Consider the following 15,625-nt stretch of genomic DNA (forward strand, 5'->3'; position numbering starts at 1 on the left):
AACGTCAGCCTCGATAGAACAAAGGCCTGGATAATACGGATGGTATCGTCTTCTTTCATGCCCCGGTGTCCATTTGTGACTACGAATCGTATTCACAACTTGTTCGGTCGTTCTGGTGAGCGCTGGAGCACTATGTCAATTTTTCGTCAGCTTACACAAAAATCCCAAGTACCCTGACTGAGTTTCGATACCCCGAATTTATTTCGGTGCTGTCCTTGTCATTTTATTGTGACGACGTCGGACCACCAAGAGTTCTAACTTTTGCGGGGAACACTCCAGTGCACTTTGTTTCTTCACTTCACAAAGTGCACTTCAGTGCACTTTGTCAGCTGCTTGCGGCAGGCAGTCTTGAAATCTCCCGAGTGAGTCAGTGTGAGTCCAATTTGTTATATCATCTCCGTAGAGGTCATGGTTTAAATCTGAAATACTCTCCAGTCTTGCCGGGAGACCCATGAGCGCGATGTTAAATAGGAGCGGAGAGAGGACCGAGCTTTGGGGTGTACCTCTACTTCCGAGGGTGGCGGGATCTTAGGTGATATCCCCGATTTTGAGTGTGGCTGTGCGGTCTGAAATAAAGTCTACAATGTAGTTGTATGTTCTCTACCCGCATCCTGTGTCTTTACGGTTTCGCAGAATTGCCTCGTATTATACGTTATTAACAGCCCCTTTAAGGTCGAGCGCTAGAATTGCTCGCGGGGAGTGTCGAGTGGCGGGAGCGAGGATTTCGTCTTTTAGTTGAATCAGCACGTCCTGGGTTCCAAGATGCTTTCACAATCCAAAAATGATGTGTGGAATTTGCTGGCTTTCATCCAGGTATTGCTGCATACGGTTGAGCACAACCCTTTTCATCACCTTTCCCACGCATGATGTGAGGGATATTGGCCGTAAATTATCAATGTGTGGGGATTTGCCTGGCTGTGGAATCAATCTTATCTCTGTTGTTTCCAAGCGCTGCAGGATCTTGCCTCTAGTGCAAAAGTTCTTAATAGACTTTAACAAGGTCTCGAGAGCCTCGTCGTCAAGCTTGGCTAATACTTTGTAGGAGATGTGGTCGCGTCCTGGAGCACTGCTGCGCTTGTTTTCGGCAATTACAGCCCGTAGTTTGTATAGTTACAACGGTTTGTAGAGGCCTCAATTCGGCATTCCCCTATAAGGTAGTGGGTGATAGCTCTTCCCCTATAAGGTAGTGGGTAATAACTCGAACCAACTCCTTGAGGAGTTGGTTCGAGCCTGCTTGATATGAATTGATTGCGCGGATCAGGTGGCGATTGGTTTCCCCCTTGCTTGTTAGAGGGTCGATCAGGTGACGAAGGAGAAAGCAAGTCTTTCTGGTGGATAAGGTTCCCGGCAGGCCGTCACAAAGCTGAAGGCAGTTTTCCTTGCATAAAGACAAAGCGCACTGCTCGCAAGCAGTCGCTGCCAACGAAGCATGCCAACGAGAACAGAATGCCTCGTTGGCAACAGCCTGCCAAAGAGGTTTCGCTAGCACGTCAGAGTCAGTCTGCGCGCGTTCTGCGAAGTCACTCGTGTTCCAATGAACGTTACAGCGCTAAAATGGTGAATTGCGTATAGAAAACATCGGACGAAAACGAAGAAATCAACAAACAGAAAAAGAGGATGTGCTCTCGGGGATTCGAACTTGTGACTTGTAAAATAACATAACTAGCGGCACAGACCAATCGGCCCCGAGCCAGCGGTGCCGGAAATGGAAACATAAAGTATATAATCTACAACCAGTTTACATTTTTATTTAGTATTAGCATTTCAAGGAGCTGAGATGACTATTTGTTTTATAGCGCTCGTGCAGTAAGCGTCCCCCAAATTTCCGCAATATTTCATGTCTACCAATTGCATTTCTTAGACGGGAAAGCGTTCGCACATGTGAGGTCGTGCTGCTGGCACTGTTCGTGTTCTACCAACGCAAAGAAGTGCTTTCTGCACCCTAGTTTTAAGCTTTACAGTAAACGTTTTCGTTGATTTTATTTCTTTGGCACCTATATTAACTTCGCTGACTCATCTCCCGCCTTCAATTGGCCTTAGATTTTCGTACTAGCGTACCAGTCAGCCAAGCGTCGCATGTTCAAAGCGACCTGGAATTGGAGCTTGATACAGTGTATTAACTAAGAAACTAAAAAAGGCCCACTCTTCCATTCAGAAAAAGGGTCGTGGCTTAGGTTCTACTGAGCGAACAAATTGCGACGACCCGTCGGCGGCCGGCGGACTAAACGCTTGGCCGACTGACTCTGTCAGAAGGTCGGCGAGCCGTGCAGTAGCGCCGTCAAGCCAAGCCATTTTTTCTGACGTCATACAAAACGCCACAGGAAATGGGCGATGATGCAGAGCGGAGGACAGCATTTTCGAATTGATTTTTTTGGGGTAATTAAGTTGTGTAAACGCAGCGAAAGCGGTGGAAACGTAGCCTACAGATTTTATGGATTACGATTTGCGCTCGTACTCCCGCACTGTTTATCAGTCATTTCAGTGCCTCTTTAAGGGGAAACAAAGAAAGGTTCAGGCCTCTGACTTAAAAACTTGTGCAAGAAAGAAGTACTGGTACTACCCAAGAAAGTATGGCATGGTAGTTACATAAGTACCCATTTCCTGAGTCAGGCACGTACCCAGGATTTTTTTTAGGGGGGGGGGGGGGGGGGCAACCCAAGGTAACTTTTCTATGCAAATTAGGGGAGAGGGCGAGGGTACCCGCCGTTACTAGTACAAACACGATAAACGCGCACTGTTTACCATAAATGCGCGTAAACCTGCATAGAGAAATGAAATTAACTGTATCCGCCCTTGTGATGGAGGCGAAAAGCAAAAACACTCGTATGTTCGAGATTTCTGCACACGTTAAAGATCGCTTCGCGAAGTTTGCAAAAAAAAAAAACAAGAACGGCAGTAATTACAATATTTACGGGAATAAATTCGCTTACTGCAGAGTAACTATACATTTCCGGAGCATCCCACACGTTATACGCAATCGAAGTCGGCAGAAACGGAAATGCATAGGCACTCGAGAGTTCAGATCTCCGTGGCAACCCTCTTGCGCTTCCATATTTTTCTCCAAACAAAACCTGTAGCTACTAGTTATGAAGGAAGGAAAAAAAATACAAGGTAAATCGGAGATGTCATACGCCTAATTCCGTGTGTTATTACCCTAAACAGCCTCCGAGGTCGACGTTTAACGGTCTGCCATTCAAAGCACCAATGATTCAGGCCTCGGAAATTGCAGTATCGAGACGCACTGGACTGCAGGAAATGTAGATAAAAAAAACGGTGGCAAGCGCCAGCGCGTCAGCGCTTACCTGTGGCAGTTTTGTAAAGAACCTTGTTATATCCAGGGATGCGCCTTGTCGCTTCCTCGACGTCGCTGCGTGCCTTGTCCTGCAAGGCGGGAATGAGCTCCTCTGTCCTCTCGTTCGGCCCGTTGGTGAAGTAAACTCGTTGCTCTCTGCCGACACCTTGACGATATTCCGACATCGCGAGACTAAGCTATCATATGCACCCGGGGTTTCATAACCTCTCTAATACAAAGACACAGTTCGCAGTCCAGTTTTCAAGCCGAAATTTCTCTCGCCAAAAGTCTGGTTGGGGTCCGTCGAGATGTCCGGCCCGGGTTCATTTTCACCGTTCACCCGCAGCACCCCGTCTCTCTCATGTTGACCATTGGCCACTTAGACTCCGTGCCCTTCCCCGCTGAAGCCCGGTGTTCTCGAGGTCTGTTCATAGGAATGCAGCTCGGGGTCCGTAAACCCGCCAGTAAAGTTTGGTTCGTTGTTGAGGTGGGTGGTGTCGTCGTGAAGGACCCGATGATGAGACGAGGCAAGTAGATGATGAAGAAAAAGTCTATTTACACTTATTTACAGGAGACGACGAAGCATGAACATAAGATAACGCATGATAATGAAAACTGGATTACAATTAAAAGGTGCCGCAGCGCACAAAAAGGGTATCGCGGCATGATCCCTGGTGGGGGCCTGGGGCCAAAACGGGTGCCGAGTCACCACGTGGTTGGCGAGAAATTCGTGGGGCTCTGTCGCCCAGAAACTGCCACGAGAGCAAGTCTTCATGCGACCGCTCTTGGCCGGAGCTCCGGACAAACTCAGCAAAATTGCGCATGCAGTCGCAAGCGAAGCAGCCTCCATACAGCAACACACGTACCAATTAGGATTTTGACCCCGGCTCCCCCCTGTCCGCCGCCCCAGAAAGTCGGGGGGAAACGAGTCTTCCCAAAAGCCGCGTAGAAGGTCGCCGGCAAGGCCGTCCCAAAGGGCTGGGCTGCCACTCCGCCGACGGCTTGGGGGACACGGCAAAGCTGCGAGAAGGGAGGAGGGTCATCGCCCCGACGAAGTCCACCGGCGCTGGCATCACTACACCGCCGTTGTGCATAGCAGCCATTAACCACAATGGCTGTCAATCAACAGGGCCGCTGTCACTGCCTTTAGTTGTTCAAAGGAATGCCGCCGGTGTCTCTTGCCGCCGTACAACTGCGATGCGCGCCTTCACTTTGTCACCCTGCCGTCGCCGGGCTTGGTAACGTTGTTGTGCTTCCTTTTGGAGCGATCCTTCTTGTCCAGACGGACGCGCCGACTGTGGAACAAGGCTTTTGTACTCCCATGGTAGCTTTCCCTAAGCGGGCTTAATGTTAGAGGCGCCGGACGGTGGGGTCAAGCATCCCCTCGCGCCTCTCCGCTCGTCGCCATCCGGTTCCAAGCCCTTGTGTCGCCTTGGCTTGTTCGGCAGACGCTGCACACGTGCGCGAGCCGGACGTTGGAAGGCATTGCGTAGAGAAGCCCTACAGCGGGTTTCTCTGCGGCAAGAAGACTTCTTACCCTTCTTACCGACAAACACAAAAGCAGCTTTTCAACGAAAACTAGTGAAAAACGCGCTGTGAGTTCGGCTCAGGAAAGGAATTCGTTGAGCCACAAACACCAGGCATGGGCGATAGTATCGGCCGACACCACGGCGCGCTAGGATGGAGGGATTTGTTGAATGTTCAAAGACAAACATTTTCTTCCCCACCAAAACATATGCGACCCGAGCCGCTGAAACCGCCACCCTGGCGAAACAAGCGATAAGTTACTGCTGTCTGAGAGAACCGAAGCACCAATTGCAGACGAACAGGGTAAAGGGGGTGCAGCGAATTGCAAGTGGCAGGCCGGCAGCAGAGCACGAAGCCAGTGTACAGCGGTACTGGCTTCCGCGTAAACAGAGCAAACATACCTCGCCTGTTTTTTGTTTTTTTTTAATCCCACGTTGACCACCAAATGATTCATCTTTTTTTTCGAAATGAACCTAAAGTCAGATAAAACTGCACTGCAAAGAAAATCCCGGCAACTTCCCCCTAAAAAATGTGGCAAATAAATATTGAGATAATTCCCTGCAAACGTGTACGCAGATCTTACTTCGTGTGGAAAATGAGCCAGACCCTGCTGTGGCATGGATCAAAATGAGCCAAATTCTTTTGCCCAATGGGATTTCATGTTGGTGTGACGTTTCGGGCTGTTTTGTGCGTTTTTGCGTCAAATTTTTTATTTTTTTTTTTGCTTTTGAGAGCTGGCTTATCATGAGGTCAGACAGCAATGACGAGAACGGCAAATGATCTGCCGACACACGACTACGATAACGGAAGCGGAAGTGAACGAAATGAAACTGAGAGGTGCGATACTATCATTTTATCTCGTCTCCCTCGTCCTTACGCAGTAAATCTGGTTATTATTATTGTTATTACTCCCATATTTCCCATTTACGTACCTAACAAATTAGCTGCCTTTTACAAGCCATGGCAAGCCATGGAAGATGATTTGCGCAGGCTTCTTGTAAAGCGTTTTGGAAATTTATGGCAAGGCAATGAAGAGCTTCATGAGTGTTTTCAGGCGTGTCCAAAAAAGTACCCTACGGAGCCATTCGAGAAGAGCTGTTTTTTAAGCTCTGTTGCATGTTTACTGCCTTTTTTGCGTGAAACTGTATCGTACCGTTCCTGAAAGTCGATTCTAAAGTTTTCATAAGAATGCCGCAGCAACTTGTCTGATTCAAATGAGTACGAGCCAAATCTGAACTTATCTTAATATTGCTCAAATTCTCCGCATAATTAATAATTACTTGTCGCTATAGATTTCCCCTAGCTGACATGTGAAACATGTCATTTAATAGTTTTGACAGCACTGCATTTAGGTCCGGTCCAAAACTTTCGTTTTTCCCCCTCAAATTCCCCTTAGGTGGATTTGCCTCATTCCGAAAAAAAAAGCGCCTCAAATAGCTATCAAGCCCAGGATTTGTATGGCGTCGCTTTAGAATGTGTGCGAGGGACGATGACAGGTGGCGCGGGAAAGGGGGGTATGGCCCAAAAAATTTCGGGGGGGGCCCGGGCCCCCCTGGCCGCCCCTCTGGGTACGTCCCTGGCCTGAGTAACTAGCAAAGCGCGTTTCTGCTAATAGCGTATGTATACTACTATCAAGGGTGATTGCTCAAGCCGGTTAGTCGTTTTATTTGAAAAAAAGAAAACTTCGCAAAGGCAAGCGATTATAGTGCGACAACTCATGCAGAATACTAGAGAGGCACCACGTCAGTACCGTTTAGAACAAACATGCTGAGTTTCACACGACAATGATTACGAGTTTATGTTCAGTAGAGAAATGCTTGTTCTCAGAGCACTGGTGCTACTAACGTAGCCAAGGCAGCGTTGGTGGAAGATCCAATTTTCACCGGGTGCCCAGCTAGTACACCTGAAAAAACGAAGGTTTCCAAGTCGTTTCACAATGCCGTAATAATATATTGAATATTGCAAATGCGGTGATCACTGTGTTGGTATCAATTCCTGCAATGCCCAATATCACCCTAACCTGCACCAGCCAGGAACACTCCCAGTACCTGCGTCATTTTCACTCACGCATCGGCGACTATCATCACCTCATCCGACGTGCTAATGCGATCACCCTCATTGTTGTGGCTGAACTCGCAAAGGTAGGTTGAGCCGCTGCCCCTCAATAAACGAATCACTGCGACTTTGGCCCGAGTATCTGTCACTATTCAAAATTTGGTCTGCCGGGTATTTAGAGACCGGGAACGTTTGCATATAGGGAGTATATCCTGCATATATTGTATGTACTTGTAAAAAGCAGCCTGGGAAAATCAAGTTTTTGAAAGTTTCGGTCTTTTCCCCGTTGCTACAGCTCGGCTTTGGAAGCGCGCAATTTGAAAGCTCCAGAATAATTTGGACTGCCTGCACAACTTTATCCCCCACCCATAGCCCGGCACTCCGCGATTTTGTTGCTTTCCTCCATTAAAAAACGGGCACCGCGGCCGACCCAAATTTACGTACATCAGTTGGGCAGGACAACGCCCTAGGCGCTGACCCTGCCTGCAGGAAATAATGAGATGATGATGATGATGTGATAGTGATGATGATTATAGTGGTGGCGGTGGTGGTGCTTGGTGACGCATGGGGTACTATGTCAAAAACCACCAAGAGGGGTGCCGTGTGTTTCGGTTGGAGATGCTTGTCTAGTCCTTTGTGCATAAGGCAATGGTAAGCGATTAAAAGTACATTTAAAACAGTTTGAGGCACATAAGCACGCAGGGTCTTACAAAACAGGCGGCCTCGAGAACTTTTTGCGATGAAAAAGGGCGAGGCCCCTGAGCATTACAGAGAAAGTTCTCAGCGCTGTCTATAGCACTCAGGAGCAGGCTGTGATCACGCACCGTGTGAACTTTTTGTTAAAAAAACGAAGTCCGCAAAGTAAATTAGCACTCTTGTGAAATATACTATTGCGTTTTCCAATATTAGAATGCTTAGTGTTGTAGTATGTGTTTTCGCATTGGTCAGAAAATTTTCCGCGTCTCTCTCCTTCGATTTATCTACATTCAGATACCACTATATCTACAGAAAGAGCCCCTTCTCATCTATCACAATCTGACCGTGATGTATTAGTTTAAATATATCTATGTGTGCCATATGTGTGCCCCATTCTTCAACGACGAAGGGCTACTTTTAAAGATATGCCTTGATTTTATGTTGTGTACCTGCCTACAATTTATATATTTACATAAAGCTTGTTTTCTGTTCGTGTATCCGCATTTTTTCTCCAGAATTCGGGAATTTTTCTTTTGATGTGTACTCTGATGCCCGAGGACGGCACAGATGTAATGTCCACATTGTTACGAAGGGCTGGAGCAGCCGTCCTTTGAATTGCGATTTCGAGCCTTATAGTGTAGGGTGAAATGAGGGTATTTAGGAACGAATTCAACACTGTATTTTGCTGAGGCTTTTCAGAATAAAAGGCAGCCACTGCACTCGAAGAAACCTTATATATGTCTTACCATTGTATTTTTTATCGTATTAGAGGCAAAGTTTTTTTAGGAACTGCGGCTGTCGGCGTCTTATGTCGTCGTCTCATGTCATCGTCGATGTAGTTACAGTACTAAAACACGGATACACTCGTTTACGCCTCGCGCTAGAACATCGTCATCGTCTTGTGTCATTGTTGATGTAGGGACGGTGCTAAAACACCAATACAATCATTTAAGCCTCGCGCTAAAGCGTAAATCGTACAAACAGAACACGCCGGGACACTTGTCTTCCAACGTCTCGCACTGGAACGCTTTGTGCTTGAAAGCCCCGAGACTTTCACAGCAAAGTTGTTTACGTCTACTCCCCAACGGTTTCGTCTCGGTTGGCAAAAATGCCAGTGGCCAAGAATACACTCAAACACTGCATGCTTCGCCTCTCGCCAAGTTTCACGTTAGTGGAAAAGGCCCAAAATGTTTCTGTTTTACAGCCATCGCAATTTCATGAGCATCACCTGAAATGTGCAAGTGTTAGCTTTAGGTCTTTTAGAGGCAAGCAAATTGGTATCCAAACACCACAGGATACAGCAGTTTGTTTTGGTTGCCGCCATGTAAAATCCTGTGTAATGGTATCTGTGTTAAAGGCTTAAAACTGCTGGTGTACTGAAACGCTGGGCGCTTTGTTGTTGCCGATATTTGCTAATTACATGTCACATGCAATGGCGAACGTTTCTATGGTACACTGGCGTCAGTAAAGCTGATTTCGTGCGTGTCTTTACGCGAAATTCCCACGTTACATGCGAAAGTGCTTCGATATATTGCATAAATCTGCGGAAGTAAAGCAGTTTTTTAAGGGCATGCCTAGAGGATGTGTCATGTATTAAGTTATGCGAAGGGTGTTTTACAAGTGAAGTTGTTTTACCTGTGTATAGGCAGGCTGGCTTTCCAGTGACCACCCATCTCATTCTACATACAAGCATTCTGTAGGGCTTCTTAGGAAAACAAACGTCGCCAGTCAAAGTTCCATCTGGCACACTAGGTCTAGGAGTTTTACAGCGGATTTTGGGGCTGATTGATAAACAACACTGCCGTAGTCAAGCCTCGATCGAGCTAAGCTACTGAATATTTTCAATTAGCACGCTTAATAAGTCTCGTGTAACTGGCCTGAGAGAACATATAAAATGGTAAAGGTTTTCAAGCATTTTATTCTTCGCCTTTTGATGGGGGGGATAAAGCTTATCTTCTCATCCGGTATAACTCAAAAGAACATCTGAATTTTTTTCACCGGGTTGAGTTTTCCATCCAGAGTGACATATGGATCTTTTCGCGTGCCTCGTAGTTTTGAGAAGAGGCAGGCATAAAATTTCATCCACTACAAATTTAAAACCGCTTTTATTTGATCATCTCCACTGTTCACTTCAACTTGCACGAGCTTCTCGAAAATGTACCGATTGCAAGACCTAAACTTCTCTGCACATCCTCCACGTAAACTGGATAAAAAAATGGGTCTGGTTAACAATATTTAAAGTAATAATTAAAAAAATAAAAAGTTAGCAACTGACGACACTTCCCTGAAGCACGCCACCTTCTTGAGTTAACATTCATTATAAAGTAGTGCCAAGCTGCATGCAAATTGTCCTGGGTGTAAGGTAGTCCTGTAGCATATTAAGCATTTTGCCGCAAACTCCAAATGATACGAGATCACATAAGATGCCGTAACGCTGTTCGCGGTAATAGGCTTTTTCGAGGTTACAGAAAATAGAAGCACAGTGTTGTTTATGTATAGATGCGTATCTTGTGTTATGTTCACACACAGGCCTGTAGGTTTTAGACCTCCCGAGCGGAAACCACACTGACAGCTCTTGAATGTTCTCTTTTGTTCAAAAAATAGCTTAAGCACCTGTTTTCATCTTTTCCAAAAGCTTACACGGGTAGCTCGTTAATAAAATAGGACTTAAGCTGCCCGTAAAGACCAATCCTTTCCGTATTTGAGTACTTGGACAACAATGGCCTCTTTCCAGCATTTCGGTAGACGTTCGGCTTGCCATTAGTCGTTGAATACGAATAATTTTTTGCGTGTCCTAATGGGCAACTTTTAACATTTCAGATTTAATATTGTCGGCCTTTGTGCCAGTTTTATGAAAGGTAGAAAGCGCAGCATGTAACTCGTGCTTAGTGAATGGGCAGTTATTACCCATTCGTCTGCTTTAATCTTCCGTAGTGGTTGAGGTTCCTTTACGTCTTTGTCTTCTAAAAATTGTGTGGTGTAGCCAGAAGTGGAGACACCCTCGAAGTGTTCCCCAAGAGTGTTGGCTTGACCTTCAAGGTCGTCTCCAGCTGTGCTCACTACTGGTAGAGGGTTTGCGTTATGCCCTTGTAGAGCTCTAATAATTTTCCAAACTTTGTGTCTCTCAGTGCGTGAGTAATGAATGTAAAAAACCTTTTTCCAATTGCCAGTTCTGACCGAATGTCTAATCCGCCTGCCCTTCACTTTTGCACGTTTGAAAGCAACCATGTTTCGGGTTGTGGGGTACTTTCTACGGGTTGTCCAAGCTTTGTTTTGTTCCTTCCTCGGTATCTTCCGCTCCTCGTTTCACCAAGGCCTTGGCTTGTTTTTTTTCGTACAAAGAATTTGAGGAGTGGAAGACTGTGTAGCATCTATTACGGGTGCAGTGACTATATCAGGAGCTTCGTCAATGCCTGCCGTATTTACACGCGTAATGAACGCAGTTGTTTTCGCTTAAAACAGAAGCAAATTTGGGGTGCGTTTATTATACGGGGTCATTTTTTATTATTCGGGGTCTCAGTATGCGCGGCGTTTATTATGCGTTGTATCAGTATGCGCGTTGCTATAATCTCCTCTCACAGTCCAATTGGCACATCCTGATACCGTCTCACTAGAGCGGACGTCATGCCTAGTCTATCTAGGCGGCTTCTCCCAGTGAGAGGTGACCCTATTTGTCGCAAGTTTGATAGATGAGCCTCGGTGACTATAGCCACTCTGTTGTGAATACCTACATTTAAGAGTTTTCATTCGAGGTGCTTACTTGGAGCCCGAGAGCCTCCTTATATGTCTTTGGAATATTGCGTCCAATTTAGCTTTAGCAGTGCAATTGAGTATCGCATATTGAAGGGAGCAAGCCAGTCGGGATATCACAATGACCTCGAGGAGCCGAAGAGTGTCCGCCTCTTTCATGCCCATACACTGTCTTCATTCCTCGGAGCATGAGTGTGACTTGCTCGATAGAGCGCTTGAGCAGGCTGATAAGAACTGAATTCCGGCCGTTCGCCTTAAAGAACCTTCCTAAGATTCTGATGTCAAGGGAAGGCCTGGTGGTATGGCCATCCAGGAAGATTTCGATGCTTGGGACTTCCCTCTTTTACTAGTGTACAATGAGGAGCTCTAATGTTTCTAGAAATCAAAAGAGGCCACTGCTCTTGGCTTATTCATTGACTAACTCGGCGGCCAGTTGCAGGCAGTCCTGCATCTCCACCAAAAGCCCTTGCGTTCCGCCCGCAGTGTCGTTGGTTCGAAACCTGGCGCCGGTAAGTATTATTTTTTAAATGCAGAGCATTTCAGTAACTCACGATGTCACCCGCGTTGGCGTCCGTAGTCCGCATCGCTCCCTCTACACTATATAAAAAAATAATATTTACCGGCGCCAGGTTTCGAACCAACGACACTGCGGGCGGAACGCAAGGTACATGGTACTCTACCCACTGCACCACAAAGCCGACACAGAATGGAAGGTTACGAACACGCCTTATATCCTTGACTCATTCAGCCGTCGGCCACAGGTGCGCCCTCTCCCCCGCGTCCTCCTCGCCTTCTCTCCGCTCGCAACGCCCTCTCTCGCCGCGTTCGGTTCGGGCGCACAACAGGTGGAGACGTGCGCAACACCCTCTCTCGCCGCGTTGTGTTCGGGCTGATCAACAGCCGGTTCGCGCGCAAGAACAGGTGGGGGCGCTCGCATCGCGCTCTCTCACCGCGGTCGGTTCGCGCTTAAACCCACGGTGTAAGAATATTGTCACGAAGACAAGGACGAAGCAGTTGTCTTGAATGAGAAACACGTTTATTGGAGCGAACTTGTGCTCCCCTAACAACTGAAAAGAATACAGAGGCGGCGAAGCAGCGGTCAACAAAGTGACTTGCACAGGCGAGTGTCGTCGAATCGAATGCCCCGGCGTCCGCACTGCAGGCTTTTATCTTTCGGCGCGCGTGGTTCTCGAAACGTCGATTCGCATCGAGAACATAGTAGATCCAAGAAGATTATTCTGGGCTGTTCACGTTAGATCGGAATGCTCTCCCTATCACAACAGATAACACGTACATGCGGCACAGAAAGAAAGAATGGACCACGCGCTTCCCTTGGCGCAGAGATAACGCAGACCGGCGCAGCCGGGCGGTAAAAGCAAAACACAAATAAACAAAACCCAATGTATGGTTCGCGGCATTACCCCCCCTCTAAGAGTGCATCGACCCGATGCTAACATAAGCGACAGTCCGAACAAATGAAAATAAAAGTTCGTCATCGTCCGTAGAAAGGTTTTAGGCGAACCACGTGGACGACTTCAGGCCGCCTGCGTTGTCGTGATGTGCCGGAGTCACCATCAGGGATCACTTCGTAGGTAAGTTGGCCAACACGTCGTAGAATCTGGTAGGGTCCGAAATAGCGTCGCAGGAGCTTCTCACTGAGTCCGCGTCGTCGGATGGGAGTCCAAACCCACACACCATCCCCTGGTTGGTACTCGGCGTCTCGGCGTCGGAGGTTGTAGCGGCCCGCATCCACCAGCTGCTGGTCCGTTATACGAACTCGAGCGAGCTGGCGGGCCTCCTCCGCACGTTGAAGATATCCGTGGACGTCGGCGTTAAGGTCGTCGTCTTCTACGTGCGGAAGCATGACGTCGAGCATCGTAGTCGGCCTTCTACCGTAGACAAGCTCGAACGGCGTCAGCTGCGTCGTCTCCTGGATAGCCGTGTTGTACGCAAACGTGACATACGGGAGCACTTCGTCCCAAGTCTTATGTTCAACGTCAACGTACATTGACAGCATATCTGCGATGGTCTTGTTCAGACGTTCTGTTAGTCCGTTCGTTTGGGGGTGGTACGCCGTCGTTCTTCGGTGATCCGTGTTGCTGTAGCGTAATACTCCTTGCATCAGCTCCGCAGTAAATGCCGTTCCGCGGTCTGTGATTAGGACTTCCGGGGCTCCATGTCGCAGCACAACTTGGCTTATAAAGAACTTTGCCACTTCTTGTGCAGTCCCCCTTGGAAGAGCGGCGGTCTCTGCGTAGCGCGTCATGTAGTCTTTCGCTACGACAATCCACTTGTTCTGTGATCGTGACGTAGGGAACGGGCCTAAAAGGTCCATTCCAATCTGTTGAAATGGTCTCGATGGGACGGCGATCGGTTGTAGAAGTCCGGCGGGTCTTGTCGGCGGCGTTTTTCGTCGCTGGCAGTCACGGCAGCTCCGGACGTAGTGGGTGACGTCAGAGGTAAGGCCGGGCCAGTAGTACCTCGCCTTGATTTTTCTAATAGTGCGGGCTGTGCCGAGATGTCCGGAAGACGGGTCGTCGTGGCACGCTTCCAAAATTTCGTCACGAAGGTCCGCGGGGATGACGAGAAGGTAATTCGCTCTTGTTCCGGGGCTGAAATTCTTCTTCACGAGGACGTAATTTCTCAGGCTGAATGCTGGTAAGCTGCGTTTGAAGGTCCTAGGAACGGCAACGTTGCATCCCTCGAGGTACTCGATTATGACGCGTAAGTCGGGGTCGGCGCGCTGCTGGGCGGCTAGGTCGCTCTCCGTCACGATCCCGAAGAACGCGCTGTCTTCATCAGAGTCTTGTGGTGGTGGGTCGACGGGGGCGCGGGGCAGGCAGTCAGCGTCGGAGTGTTTCCTGCCTGATTTATAAACGACTGTAACGTCGAACTCCTGCAGGCACAAGCTCCACCGCCCAAGACGGCCAGAGGGGTCCTTCAAATTGGCGAGCCAACACAGCGCATGGTGGTCTGTTACAACCTTGAATGGCCTTCCATACACGTATGGGCGAAATTTTGAAATCGCCCATATAATAGCCAGGCACTCTTTCTCAGAGGCAGAATAATTTTTCTCCTCCTTCGACAGACCACGGCTGGCATAGGCGATTACCCTTTCGCAGCCGCTTTGCTTTTGGACAAGGACGGCACCCAAGCCTATATCACTGGCGTCCGTGTGCATTTCCGTTTCGGCATTTTCGTCGAAATGAGCGAGCACGGGCGGGCTTTGCAGGCGTTTTTGCAGCTCGCAGAATGCTTTTTCTTGGTCGTTTTCCCAGCTGAAAGGGGGGCTGTCTTTCGTCAAGCGCGTGAGTGGCTCTGCAATGCGTGCGAAGTTTGCGACGAAGCGCCGGTAGTATGCGCACAGCCCGAGAAATCTTCGCACGCCCACCTTGTCTTTCGGCCTAGGGAAGTTCGCGATAGCTGAAGTTTTTGCCGGGTCAGGTAGGACTCCCGCGGCGTTGACGACGTGGCCCAAGAACTTGAGTTCCTCGTATGCGAAACGGCACTTTTCAGGCTTCAGCGTCAACCCCGACGTACGAATGGCCTCGAGTACAGACGCCAACCTTGCAATGTGTTCGTCGAAAGTCCGGGCGAATACCACTACGTCGTCGAGGTATACCAGGCAGGTGTGCCACTTAAGGCCCTATAGCACAGTGTCCATGACTCTTTGAAACGTCGCTGGTGCTGTGCACAGCCCAAACGGCATCACCTTGAACTCGTATAGGCCGTCTGGGGTTATAAATGCAGTCTTCTCTCGGTCTCTCTCGTCCACTTCAATTTGCCAGTAGCCGGTCTTCAGGTCCATCGATGAGAAGTACTTCGCGTGGCAGAGGTGGTCGAGGGCGTCGTCGATTCGGGGGAGGGGGTACACGTCCTTTTTCGTGATTTTGTTCAGTCGCCGGTAGTCAACACAAAACCTTAATGTGCCGTCTTTTTTCTTTACGAGTACGACGGGCGCAGCCCAGGGGCTTTTCGATGGCTGTATAATGTCGTCGCTGAGCATGTCGTCGACTTGAGTCCGGATGGCTTCCCGTTCGTGTGAAGAGACGCGGTACGGTGACTGTCGGGTAGGTCGGGCTCCATCTTCGGTTATTATTCGGTGCTTCGCTAGAGGGGTCTGACGTAGTTTTGCGCTCGACGAAAAACATTCGCTATAGCGACGCAGCAAAGCCAATAATTTGTTCCGTTGTTCTTGCGGTAGCGCCGGATTCACGTCGAAGGGCTGCGGGAGCTTGAAGGTTTCTACGGGGGTGCGTTCAAAGTCGGCGACCGCGATCACGTCACTTGCTTCTTGCGTTTCTT

The 15,625-nt window shown here is 48.5% G+C and overlaps 1 long non-coding RNA gene across 1 annotated transcript in view; it reads right to left on the reverse strand.

Annotated features, from left to right (window-relative positions):
* Positions 1 to 6,696, reverse strand: part of LOC144145529 (uncharacterized) — a 15,019-nt gene extending 8,323 nt beyond the window's left edge. Inside the window, exon 1 of the long non-coding RNA XR_013317513.1 lies at positions 6,665 to 6,696. This is a non-coding gene — a long non-coding RNA (uncharacterized LOC144145529). The remainder of the gene's footprint in view (positions 1 to 6,664) is intronic.
* Between the last annotated feature and the right edge of the window lie 8,929 nt (positions 6,697 to 15,625).

The sequence above is a fragment of the Haemaphysalis longicornis genome, unplaced genomic scaffold (assembly GCF_048455015.1).
Source record: "Haemaphysalis longicornis isolate Haplotype H1 unplaced genomic scaffold, Haemaphysalis longicornis Haplotype H1 scaffold_7, whole genome shotgun sequence".
NCBI lineage: Eukaryota > Metazoa > Arthropoda > Arachnida > Ixodida > Ixodidae > Haemaphysalis > Haemaphysalis longicornis.